General features: G+C 44.6%; 1 protein-coding gene across 8 annotated transcripts in view; it reads right to left on the bottom strand.

The window, feature by feature from the left end:
- ELAVL4 (ELAV like RNA binding protein 4) overlaps nt 1-13,731 on the bottom strand; it is a 120,451-nt gene that overhangs the window by 63,491 nt on the left and 43,229 nt on the right. The window lies entirely within an intron of this gene.

The raw sequence follows: 13,731 nt of genomic DNA, 5'->3' as shown, positions 1-13,731 counted from the left end.
AAACTAAAGGTTTCCATATCCTTCAATCTCTCTTCAAGATCTTTGTTTCTACTGTAGTTCCCTGATCATCTTTGTTCATTTCTGTAATTATCAAATTTTATTTATCTTCCTAGTATGTTAGTTATCCCACCTTTGTGTCACCAACAAATATGATAAGCATTCCTTCCACCTCTTATTTAAGTCATTTATAAAAATGTTGAAGACTGTAGCTAAACCTTATGACAATCTACTAAGTATCTCCTCCAGCCTAATGAGAAAACCGTTGATCCCTTTTCATGTAAGATTCTCAGTTCAACTATATATCCATTTAAATGTCATCCTCTGTAGTCCAAACGTAACTAATTTGCTAATGAAAAAGTCATGGGACTATTAAATATTTTGCTGAAGTCAAGACACAGTGCCTCTTACAGTACTCCCACAATTTATCAGAGAAATTATCAAATAAAAAAAAAAGTCATAAAATTAATATGGCAAGACTTGTTGTAAGCTAGCATTTATAAATAAACCAATATTACACAAATAAACTTAAATTAATACAATGAAACTTCACCTGTTGAATAAAAGTGATTTTTACAAGATTCAGAAACAATAAGAAAAAGACTTAATAAACCGTTGTTCTTTTAAGACTATATATCTTTTAAAACACACAGTGTTCTTTATGCAACTCAAAAGGGTAAAGTTTCTTAAACATTGTAATTTATACCTATGACATACAACACAGCATGTAAAGTTAACGATGGCTTAGGACTGTTATAGATTTCTACAGCTGCCTTTATTCAAAGACAACCAACACTTTTATTGCCTATTTCTTCCTCACCTGCTGTGGAGAAAAGAATTCTTATAGCAGTAGGTACATAACAAAATATGCTATTGTTATTTATTTATTTATTTAAAACATTTGTATAGCCAAATATTATATTTGTGTGCTACCACTTCATAGGTTCTAGGAGGCTTACACCTATAAATGTGACAAGATATGGTGATGATTAATTAAACTACTATGATGGCTAATCCATGCAATCCCTAGGAGGTACTGTCAGCCTTATGTGACACTTTACTCTTCAAATGCTCTGTAGAAAAACAGTCATCACTGTTTTTGTGAATGACATCAGTGAAGAAACCTCATGTATATTGTTCTAGAGGAAGATATATAGCAGGACAGTGGGAGTGGGCACACTAGTTATCCAAATGAAGCTGCACAATTACCAATAGTGGTTTTGTTCTGTACCTAAGCTAAAACCCAGAGTGGAAAAAATCCAGAATGGCAAAGTAATAGCCAGAACCATTGGCATGAATTTGTGAGAAGCTTGTCATGCATTTCAAATTAAAATTAAAACTTTAGATTTATGCATATACACAATCCTAAAAGCATTTCTACACTAATTCTTTGAAGAACCTCACATTTTTCAAAAGACTAACTTGAAAAAGTGGATTACATGAATCTCAGCTGAATTACCATAATGACTGGAAAAGTATAACCGCAACTACACCATGGAGGACATCTGGACCCTACATGGAGTAAATACAGGTAGTCCTCAAGAAATCACAGGCCACTTAACAATACTTCAAAGTTACTACTGACATCCCCCAAACTACATGACTCTATTTCAAAGTAATAGCAGGAGACTCCATGTGCATCAGTAGTGGGAATCTACCAGTTTGGACTGGTTTGGACGAACCGTTAGCTCCAACTTTCAGCCGTGAGCGAACCAGTTCTCTCTTTCTTTGAAGTGGGCCCGCCCGCTCCTGCGTTATATTCACCTTTATTTCTGCTTCCGAAGCCCAACTGATTGGGGCAGCAGAGTGGATTGCCACTCCTCAGCTGTTTTCCTTGCTCTCAGCAAATTCAATTTTCTGCAAACTGCGCACGCAGTGAAGCAGTTGTTAAACCGGTAGGATCCCACCACTGATGTGAATTAACTTAGACTTTGCACTCTTGGAGTTGTAGTGGAACTCATTCAATGTCTTCTCATATTCTTCTCTCTCCCTTAGCTCCACCACTACAACCATTTGCTCTGATACACTGGCTCTGAGACCAAACCAATCATAGGGGCAACATGTAGGTTATGTTTTAGCCAGCTGATCATATGGCCTAGACAGAAAAGAGGGTTATTTTTATCTACTTATCATGCCAGCATCTATTGCCCAAATATACTGCTGTACTTTTCTTTCTTTTTTGTTGTTGTAAATATCTTGTGAAGAAGCTGGACTTTTTGAAAACTTTTTTAAAAAGCAGGTGGAATGTTTTACATTTGAAAATGCAAGAGTATTCTGCTCGATCTGCTCATCTAATGATGTAATGTGCCTGTTCATTCTTTAGTGAACTATTAATGCATCAACCCATTTTTCTTACAAAGGCATGCTTAAACTTTTGGTTTGGCTTATTTGTTGCAATTTTTCTTCAGTGTTAGAAAAAGGATTGTTTTGCTGAGCAAGATATGCACTTGACTCAAAATATTTTTTTTTTTTAATTTATGCTACACTATAAAATAATTGCTTTTCCCTCTTGTTTGATTTTGGTGGCCAGTAAAGGAAAGAGGGTAAATTTGCAAGTTCACTTCTAAATTATTAGGGTAAATGGAGACAAGTTTAGGGTTAGACATAGTCATGAGACCTAGACGAGGTTTATTAAAAACATTTTGAAAGTGCACGTTTGGAATTAATTAAATATGAATTATTTAGCATCAGGTCCTTCTGACTTGGAAGAGGTAACTGACCAAAAATGTTTTGTGTGAGAGAAAAAAATTATAGTTTGTCTTTTCACTTTCCCTTTAAACACAAACTTATACCATCTCAATCTCCAAGAGCACAGTCAGTTTAAGGGTTAAAGTTACCCAATGTCCAGCTAGATCTTTGTAGCAGAGGATTATTCTGAATCCCACTGTTTCTTTTCCCAAAATATCTGACACTGTTTTGGATTTTATTTCAGTCACACCCAGACTAAGCAAAGCACTTCATATTTTGTCCAAACCATAGGCAATCTGGACCAGGTGGATAAAACTTATGGAACATATTATTATTTGGAGCTCAAAGCACTTTGTTAACTGACCACAAAACTGGCAAGGCAAGCTACTATATTATAAGTAGGGAGCAAACCCCATACTCATTTGCAGTGATGATGTTACCTACTTGGTTAATGAAATGTTTGCAAGCAATCAACCAAGCTCAGAGAGCACCAAGGAACTCCATAGTTCGATCTTGAATTACATATATTCTGTTCTATTGAAATGTACTGTAAATTAGCAGTCAGTAATGTAGCCTTGAAGTCCTTGGAAAAGATATGGTGTGATTTGTAGTTACCTACAAAGATCAGAATCATATAGGCAATTATTTTTCTTGTGACACTCTAAGGAAGTGGGGACTTTAAAGAAGCAGGACAGAAAGAATATTGATACTTTTGAACTTTGATGTTGAAGGCAAAAGTTTAACTATCAATAATATTGTTGATGAATTCTGCATTTGATATACAGTAGTCAATGACAGAGTAAGAGGTAGAAGCAATCTCAACATGATTTGCCAAGCAAAGCCTTTGTTTTTCATCTAACTAAATGGAAAGCATCACCAAATATCTATATTTGAATTTTTTTTTAAAAAAAGGTTAGTATTTGTTATACAAAGAGAAACAGAAAATAATACTGTTTCTTATTTGAGTTGAAAAGATTATCCTTGTAGGTTGAAATCAGTGAAAGATCTATACATTTCTAGACTCTCAATACCACTTAACATATACATATTTAAAGGTACATGTTGTTAATGCTGTTGTGGTTAAGTAACAAACTTCAGAAAGCTAATTGGTCCATTTTCACCTAGATAAGAAGTGTGATCTTGAGAAATTTCAGGAAGTGCAGAGATGTTAGCTTACAAAAAATAAAACTGCTAAGGTAGCAAGTTGTAAGCTGTGATTGTCCCACAGCAGACTTGCAACAAAAGGAGGAGGATTCTAATATTAATCGCAGTATGCTATTTATTTATCTGTCAAATTTATGATTGCTCATCTCACAAAAAGTGACTCTGGGAAACACACAACAATCAAAATATATATAAAAGCAATAATTACAAAAATATAAAAATAATTATTTAAATCTAAAACATTAAAAATTGAATATACAAACCACAAGGTGTGAACAAAGTGAAATTGTAATTGCAGTAGAGCCATCTACAAATATCTCAATTTCCTGAAACCTCCTGGCGACATAACCAGGTCTTGAGGGACTTGTGGAACATTAACGGAACATCATTCTGTTAATTATTCTGTTAACCTGACTTTGGGGGGGGGGCAGGGAAGAGGATGTTCCATAAGATGTCATAAGAAAGCTCACTTGCAGGGTCTCACCAAATATAAGTCAGTAGCAGATGCTACCTGCAAGATGCCTTCTCTGCCAGATCTAATGGTATGAGATGATGTAATTGGAGAGAGCTTGTTCATCAAGTAATATGGCCATATGCCATGAATGTCTTTAAAGTTCAAAAACAGCACCTTGAATTGGACCCAGAAGCAAACATGCAACCAATGCAAGCTTGCAGAGCAGGGGTGTAACATGTGTCATTCTAGAAGCACATACTGATTAAACTGCTGCATTTTGTACCAACTAAAAAGAATGTTGGACTTACCTGAACGTTTGTTCTATGTGCACTGTGAGAGAGTCCAAGCAATGGGTTAACTTTGTCTAATTGGCCAGAGGCGGAGTTGCAATTTGTTTGGCCACGCCTTCCGCCCAGGTGAGCTCCAGTTTTTCAACGAAGACTTGGATCTGGAGAGGACGTAGCCTGTACGATGAAATCAACCACTCCTGAACACTGGACCCAGAAGGAACCACGGTGGGGTTGGACTCTCCTGCAGCGCACACAGAATGAATGTTCAGGTATGTCCAATGTTCTTTCTCCTGTGTGCTGCTTGGAGAGTCCAAGCAATGGGATATACCCAAGCTAAATATCCATAGGGCAGGAAACAGACTGATCCAGGGTCCCCTTGACTGGAAGAACCCTCTGTAGAACTCATCTCCCAAACACCACCTCAGCTGAGGCAAACATGTCAAATTTGTAATTCCTGATAAATGGTGAAGGGGAGGCCCAAGTTGCCGCCCTGCAAATCTCCTGAATCGAAGCTTGTGTAGACCAAGCAGCACTGGTGTCTGTGCTTCTGGTCGAATGGACCGTGATGCGGCCAGGTGCAGGCCTGGCCTGATGATCATAGGCCAACGCGATGCATGCTTTTAGCCACCATCCAATGGTGGGTGGAGTTACCTTCTTGCCCATGGATCTGGGTTGAAATGAGACGAATAAGGATTCTGTCCTCCAGAAGGAGGCAGTTCTGCTGATGTACTTACGAAGGGCTCTGTGTACATCCAAGGTATGCCATTGCCGTTCCCGAGGATGGCTGGGATTTGGGCAAAAATCTGGTAATATGACCTCCTGGGCCTGTGAAACCAGGTATTAATTTTAGGAACGAATGTTGGATCCAATCGTAGAATGACTCTGTTTGGGTGAAAGATGCACAAATCTTTTCGCATGGAAAGGGCCGCCAGTTCAGAGATTTGCCTAGCAGATGTGATTGCTATAAGAAAGGCAAGCTTAAAGGTCAGTAGACTGACTGGCAGACCCTAATGGCTCGAACGGAGGAGATGTGAATACCTGCAAAACTAGTGACAGGTCCCAAGTAAGGTATCTGTGGACAGTTAGGGGTTGTAGGTTGGACACCCCGTTCAGAAAACTAGGTACCCTTGGACATTGGGAGAGAGGGTTTGTTCCATCGCAGTTCAGGATTGTTGCTAAGGCGGCCACCTGTCTGCGGAGGGTTTTAGTAGACAATCCCTTATTGAGTCCCCCCTGAAGGAAGACATTTGGGACTGATACTAATGTAGGAACTAACCTCTCCTTGACACACCAGCTACAAAAAGATGTCCATGTGGCTTCGTTTATCCTGTTTGTTGACAGACGTCGAGAAGCCTGAATGGTTGAAATTACTTTTCCAGAGAAATGGTCCCTCTTTAGGATCTCTCTTTCAAGTGCTAGACAGCCAAATGGAGCCACTGAGGCTCCAGGTGGTGCACGGCCCCCTGGCTGAGGGAGATCCTATTTGGGGGTATCCTCTAGGGGTGAGAGATGGATAGGTTCATCTGGTCCACGAACAACAGATGCATGGGCCAGTGGGGTGCCACGAGGAGTACCTCCGCCGCCTCCTCCAAGATCTTTCTGATGACCCTCGGGATGAGAGAGGTCGGAGGGAAGGCATATAGCAATCCCTGAGGTCATGGGCAGCGAAGAGTGTTGGTCCCCTCCGTGTCCAGAACCTGGAAAAGACCTTGGTAGTTGCGAGTTCATTGGGCTGGCAAATAAGTCAACACGTGGATGGCCAAATTTCTCTGAAAGTTGGTGAAACAGATCTGGGTGCAGGCACCATTTGGACTGGTCAATGGTTGTCCTGCTCAACCAGTCCACCTGTGTATTGGAGACGTCAGAGATGTGCTCTGCTCGTAGGGAAACAAGTGTCTCTTCACCCAAAGGCCTAAGTCTGCCGCTTCGCACATCAAAACCCTGGATCGTGTGCCTCTATCGGTTCACATGCACTTTGGTGGTTACATTGTCCGTCAGCAATAACAAGTGGTGACCTGACAACGACTTTTGAAAATGGCGTAGGGCCAGATGTGCCACTCTCAGTTCCAACCAATTGATGTCATTTTGAAGCTTTTCCGGGGACCACCGACACAGGGTCACTTGGGATTGCAGGTGAGCGCCCTAGCCGAATAGGCTGGTGTCCGAGGTCATGACCAGACAGTTGGGCTCTTTGAATAGACAGCCCTTCTCCATGGCTGCTGACGTCCACCATTCTAGGGATCTGAGCATCTTGGGGAACCTGATCTCGGTGTTGGAATTGCTGAGCCCTGATCTTTGACTTGGCAGCAGGAGCCATTGTAGGGCCCAAGCATGCAACCGCGCCCAAGGAACGATCCCAGACAGGAGATCATTTTTCCTAATAACTGGAAAGAAGGGCCAATGATACTAATTGTAGAGATTTGACCTGCTCCACTATGACTCTAATACTGGATTGATGCTCTTGGGATTGATCATTGCTCCTAAATGGATCAGACTGGTAGAGGGTATCATTTGACTCTTCTCCAGATTCACAGAAAACCTGTGATCCTGGAGGGTGAATAAAAGCTGAGACCCTGCTGCCCCACTGGCACCGGTTCGATGGCCTGTATAGTTAGCAGGTTCTGGAACTCTGCTTCTATCAGAGACCTCTTGGTGGCCTCCCTGGGGACTGAGCATCAGATGAACCTTCTTGGGGGAATGGAGCAGAACTCTAGAGTGAGCCCGAGCCTCACTGTTTGTAATGCCCAAGCATTGGTAGGAGGCTCTTGCCATTGGCTGGCGAACGTCATTAGACGGCTGCCAATGGGGATCTTCGATTGAAGTCACTTAGTCCGATGGTAGGGTCAGTTGCTGGCTCCCTGAAAGGGTCGCCTGGTCTGTGGTTGTCTGGTCCTATCTCGAAAGGATGATCTGTCCTGTAAGCGATCCATATTCTGGGGGTATGTTCTCTGATAGGCCGGGGTGTTAAACCCAGCCTCAGGGGCCCGAAAGGATTGCCTGTGATAGAAAGGGGTGGTCCTTTCCGCTCTCCTGTAAATGTGAGGAAGAGCTTTCCTCTTATCTTTACTTTCCACTAAGATAGGGTCTAGCACCTCTCCAAAGAGATTGCCTCCCTTGAAGGGAGCAGACACCAGCGTCCATTTAGATTTCATGATGGTTTGCCAATGGTGAAGCCATAAAAGGCTCCTGGAGGTGACATTAGAGGCCAATGCCCTCAAGGCAAACTTGGCTGCATTAAGGGTCGCGTCTGCTGAATACTCGGCTGCTGCCATCAATTTACTAATATCCTGATGCAGCCTGGTGTCCTTGGGGGACGCTAGGTCCTGTATTTGTCGGTCCTCTCACCCCTTCTGTTCAACATTTATGTGAAGCCGATGGGTGAGATCATCCGTGGTTTTGGGGTGAGGGTACATCAGTACGCTGATGACACTCAGCTGTACATCTCCACCCCAGACCACCCCAATGATGCCCTTGATGTGATGTCCCGCTGCCTGGAGGCTGTATGGGTCTGGATGGGGAGAAATAGGCTCAGACTCAACCCTACCAAGACCGAGTGGCTGTGGCTACCGGCATCCCGGTATAGTCAGCTGATGCCATCGCTGTCTATAGGGGGTGAATCTCTACCCCCCACAAAGAGGGCTTGCAATCTGGGCGTCCTCCTGGATGCACGGCTGTCTTTAGAAGAGCATATGACAGCCGTGGCCAGGGGGACTTTCTATCAGATTCGCCTGATTCGCCAGTTGCGTCCCTTTCTGGACCGGGACGCCTTGCGCACAGTCACACACAGTCACTCACGCCCTTGTTACCTCCCGGCTGGACTACTGTAATGCTCTCTACATGGGGCTCCCCTGAAGAGCACTTGGAGGCTCCAACTGGTCCAGAATGCGGCCGCGCGGGTAATTATGGGTGCAACTCGTTGTGCCCATGTAACACTTCTCCTGCGCGAGCTGCACTGGCTCCCAGTGGGCTTCCGGGTGCGATTCAAGGTATTGGTTACCACCTTTAAAGCGCTCCATGGCTCAGGACCTGGGGACTTACGAGACCGCCTTCTGCCACCGATAGCCTCCCACCAACCAGTTCGCTCCCACAGAGAGGGACTCCTCAGGGTGCCGTCGGCCAAATTATGTTGGCTGGCGACACCCAGGGGGAGAGCCTTCTCTGTGGGAGCCCCTGCCCTTTGGAATGAACTGCCCCTGGACATACGCAAGATCTCTGACCTCTGAGTTTTCCGCTGTGGTCTTAAGACCCTGCTCTTCCAACAGGCAGGGCTAGCTTCATAATTGAGTTTTAAATTTGGGGTTCTTAAATTTTTGGGGTTTTTAAGCTAATTTTGGCCTTAAATGTAATACTTTTAAGAATTTTTAAATTTAAATTGTGATATTTGTATTGTGTTTTACCTGGCTGTACACTGCCCTGAGTCCCTCGGGAGAGGGGCGGTATAGAAATAAAATTATCCTTATCTTTATTTGACACAGCCATATTAGTGATGTTCTAGTGAAAAAGGATGCAGCCATGGCTGATCAAATCGCCCAAGCGGCTGCCTGGTGCATCCTATGAGCAGACAGCTTTGCTTTCCTGTCCTCAGTCTTTAGGCCCTCTGCCATGTCAGAGGGGAGGATGGCCACTGTTGCCAGATTGGCCAGTGGAATGTCCACAGTTGGTAACTTCAGTAGCTCCTCTAGTCCTGCTCTACAGTATACATCCTCCTGTCCATCCCACTGAGGGCTGAAATGGACCCAGGCTGATTCCACTGTCTTTGGATGATATCGACAAAAAGCTTAGGAGAATGTATCACTTCCTGCACTGTGAAAAATAGGGCACTAGGATCCTGAGGGTCTGTGGAGGCATCTGTCAGCCCACCGGCTACTCCCATGTTGGCCGTTGTTTTGGCTTTAAAGAACAAGGTTTCAACAGATTATGATGAAAGACCCCAGTGAAGACAGGCTTGCCTGGGGTGATACCTTCTTCTTCAGAGAGGTCAGTTACCCATCTCATCATCACCCACAAACGAAATATCGCTGTGATGGGAAGGTAGTGGGAAATGAGGTTCTTGAATATAGCCCATGTCAGGTTGCATTTGAGGGTGCAAAGCCGCTAGATGGGAAGGACCCGATGGCAAAGGGCCCGTGAAACCCCTTTGTTGTAGGGCTGCATCTATGTGAAATGGTTTGTGCAATGATGCTGTGAAACTCTTGAGACAAACCAGGGCCCAAATTCTCCTCCAGGCGGAGTCCACTATGGTAGGGGAAAGGTGGCTGATGGGACAGAAAGTCTGGTAACAGAGGTATGCTCCAAACCTTCTGAGGTCAGGCAGGAAAGAGGAACAAAATCCTCCTCATAAGAAGTTGCCTGAAGGCCTTGTACCCCAGTGTTAACATTAGGAGTTAGGTTCCTCCTGCTAAGGTCTGAGAGGTAAATTCCTTTTCCAAGGAAATGCGAGTCTCAGCCCTACTCGCTGCTTCAGCCTGTTTCTGGGCCTTTGAAAAATGCTTTTCCAAGGCTTTTTGTCTTCTCTTGGCATCCTTCTCAGAGGCTGATGAGGTAGTCAATTCTTTGGCTTTAGCCCTGGTAGAAGGCCCCTTAGAGATTGACCTTGCTTTTTTGGGATCAGAAGTCTCTGATCTCTGCTGCCTGGGAGAAGAGTCAGCTGAATTGCTGTTCTGGGAAATAGATCAGTCCGCCGGGAAGGTGAAGCCACTCCTGCTATCTTGCAGCTGCTGGGCCAAATCTAATATGGGGCAGATCGCAAGCCTGGAAAGGATCCCCTTGAATAGTTAACTCTTGGTATAGGTGGCAGGTTGACCGAGGGATCCGCTATACTCACTGTGAAATCCAAGCAAGTAAATTGGCGCCAAACCGACAACATGGCCTGTAAGCACACTTTATCAGCAGTAGCAGCAGAAAAGGGCATGAAACTGACAACACGGTTACAAATGCTGCGATTGGCCGAATAGCGTGAAACCGGCAACACGGTTTGCAAAGCGCAACGGAGGCAGTCTCTATTCGCTGCAGACCGAAGCCTCGGTCTGCCTCAGCCCAAATTTTGAAGGGAGCAGGGCCTTCGCGATCTAGCCAACGTAGGTGAAGAAATAAGCCTGGTCACTGGCTCTGTTGCCGCTCCCTGAGTTGCAGGAATGAATCTTTGATCATTGGCCGATGCTGGCACAGGAATCCAAGCCGCTCTGCTGTGGGGCTTCTGCAATGCAGCGCTGAAACACGGAACTCCATAGCTTGCTCTGATCGTTTTTAGTTGTTTTAAAACCAAATTGCGCTGAGGAATCTGATTTCGTGTCTCTCTAGGCCGACTGAATTGAAAAACTGAAGCTCAGCTGGGCGGAAGAGGCGTCGCCAAACAAATTGCAACTCAGTCTCTGGCCAATCAGATGAAGTTAACATTGCTTGGACTCTCCAAGCAGTGCACAGGGAACTTCTGAATACTCTTCAAGGGCAGCATTATGTAGAGGGCATTATAACCATCCAATCTGGATGTTATTAGGGCACAATTAATAAGTGTGAATAGACCCTCCTGATTCAGGAACAACTGATGCAAACAAAAACAGATGCAAAGGCCCTCTGGCCACAACTACCACTGCTCTTTGAGTCACGAGTTTTGAGGATCACCAGGTTGAGCACTGGGTCTGTCTAGGGTAGCACAACCCCAACCAGCACCAAAATGGTATAGTTCTGGAACTGGTAGACCCCAAACTCAATTTTGCCAGGGTTCAACTGAAACCTGTTGTGTATCATGCAGATCATCACAGCCTCCAGGTACTGGGATAAGATGTTCACAGCACTGCTTAATTTGCCACGGTCAGAGATATATAATTGAGTTTCATTAACGAACTGATGACACCTCACTCTCATGGTGACAAATGAACTCAGTGACCTTATGTAGATGTTAAATAGGAGAAGGGCAAGCACTGACTCTTGCAGCACTCCGCACAATAGGACCAAGGATAGGATCTCTCCTCCCCAAACACCATTGAATGGAATCAAACTTGGAGAAAGGAGGCTACCTACTCCCAATCTTGAGCTGATCCAGAAGGTATCATGGCTGATGGTATCAAAAATCACAAAGACGTCCAGTAGAGGAAAGATGGATGCACAATCCCCATCCTATCTTTGCCAGAGATCATCCCAAAATGTGACCAATGCTGTTTTTGTCCCCTACCTGGATCTAAATCCTGATGGGGAAAGAATCCAGACAATCTGCTTCATCCAAGGCTTTTTGAAGCTGTTGTTCATAAAGTGGAGGGGGGGGATGAGATACTGGACAAAAAGGAGTCCGGTAATAGTTTCTTGAGGAGGTGGGTGAATAAAGCATCTTTAAGGGGTGAATGAACAAACCCCTTACTCAAATAAGACTTAACCACGTTTAGAACCCACTTACATGACAGCCCTCTGAGCCTTTTTAACAAGCCAGGAGGGGCATGGGTTCAATAAGCAGGTGATTGAACTCAGTCATAAAGACACTGCACACACAAAAGGCAGTATGCCCAATCTGTTAGATTGAGTTGGCTGGGTAGAGACACTTGGAAAAAAGTGGTCCATCAGATAACCTGGTCCCAAGCCATATAGGGTTTAAAAGATGACAATCAGCATCTTGAATTGCACCCGAAAATATACCAATAACCAATGCATCTCGTGCAATAGTGGTGTTACATGGGCTGTATTATCTGACACTATTTACCAGCCACACAGCTGCATTCTGCACCAGCTGAAGTTTCCAAATGCTTTTCAAAGGCATATAGCCCTTGTACAGCATGTTGCAGTAGTCTAAATTTTTACAATTTTACTTCAACTTTCCTCTGTTTGACAGACTTGTGAAGGTTGTGAATGAAGGCATTATTTATTAAGTTATTTTTCATAACAAGAACAGTGGAAGGCAAAGTGGAAGACAGAGAAGTGTGATTAAATAATGGCCAAAGGTATATGCGCTGTTTTTACCTCCATCTTTACCTTCATATCGAATTAGCATTAAGAATAAAATCTCTTACAAGATAAATTCAAGGATTAATGATCTAGTCAAGTTATAAAAATATAAAATTGTCTAGCTGTAATATCTGCTATTGGAAACACTGGAGGAAGTGTTTACTTTTTACTGAATTGCAATTGGCTCCTTGGTTCTCTGAGGAGCTGAGAGAGATGAAGCGTCGGAAAAGACGCCTAGAGAGCATTTGGAGGACTAGTCAATCCGATTCCGACCGGACACAGGTGAGGTCTTATATCAAGACCTACCTAGTGGCGATAAAAGCGGCAAAATCTAACCATTTTCCCGCTCTTATCGCATCTGCAGAGAACCGCCCAGCCGCCTTGTTTAGGGTGACCCACTCCCTTCTTCGGGGGGGAGTGCGGGAAGATCCCTTGCAGGGTCGTGCTGAGGATTTTGTGCAATTCCTGCACGATAAAGTCGCTCGGATTCGGGATGGCTTGGACTCCGACTGGATGAGTCCACGGGAGGAGACGAGGGCAGGTCTTGAGAATGTTATCTGGGAGGAGTTTGATCCTGTAACTCCCGAGGATGTGGACAGGGTTCTGGGTAAGATTAGTGCCGCCACGTGTTTATTGGACCCATGATCCTCCTGGTTGGTGCTGGCCTCCCAGGAGGTTACACGAGGCTGGCTCCAGGGGATTATAAGTGCTTCTCTGAGTGAGGGTGCCTTTCCTGCCGTCTTGAAAGAGGCGGTAGTGAGGCCCCTCCTCAAGAAGCCTTCCCTGGACCCGGCTGAATTAGCCAACTATCGTCCAGTCTCCAACCTCCGTTTTGTGGCGAAGGTTGTTGAGAGCGTGGTGGCACGACAACTTCCCTGGCACCTGGATGAAGCTATCTATCTGGACCCATACCAGTCGGGCTTCAGGCAGGGGTACAGCACAGAAACGGCATTGGTCGCGTTGGTGGATGATCTCTGGAGGGCTCGGGACAGGGGTTGCTCCTCTGTCCTAGTCCTATTAGACCTCTCAGCGGCTTTTGATACCATCGATCATGGTATCATGCTGCAGCGGTTGAGGGGGTTAGGAATAGGGGGCACCGTTCTGTGGTGGTTCTCCTCCTTCCTCTCCGACCGCTCGCAGTTTGTGTTGGCAGGGGGACAGAGGTCGACCTCGAGGCATCTCGCATGGGGAGTGCCGCAAGGGTCG

The sequence above is a fragment of the Pantherophis guttatus genome, chromosome 3, assembly GCF_059756535.1.
Source record: "Pantherophis guttatus breed Tessera chromosome 3, ASM5975653v1, whole genome shotgun sequence".
Lineage (NCBI taxonomy): Eukaryota > Metazoa > Chordata > Lepidosauria > Squamata > Colubridae > Pantherophis > Pantherophis guttatus.
This window is presented reverse-complemented; position numbering and strand designations above follow the sequence as displayed.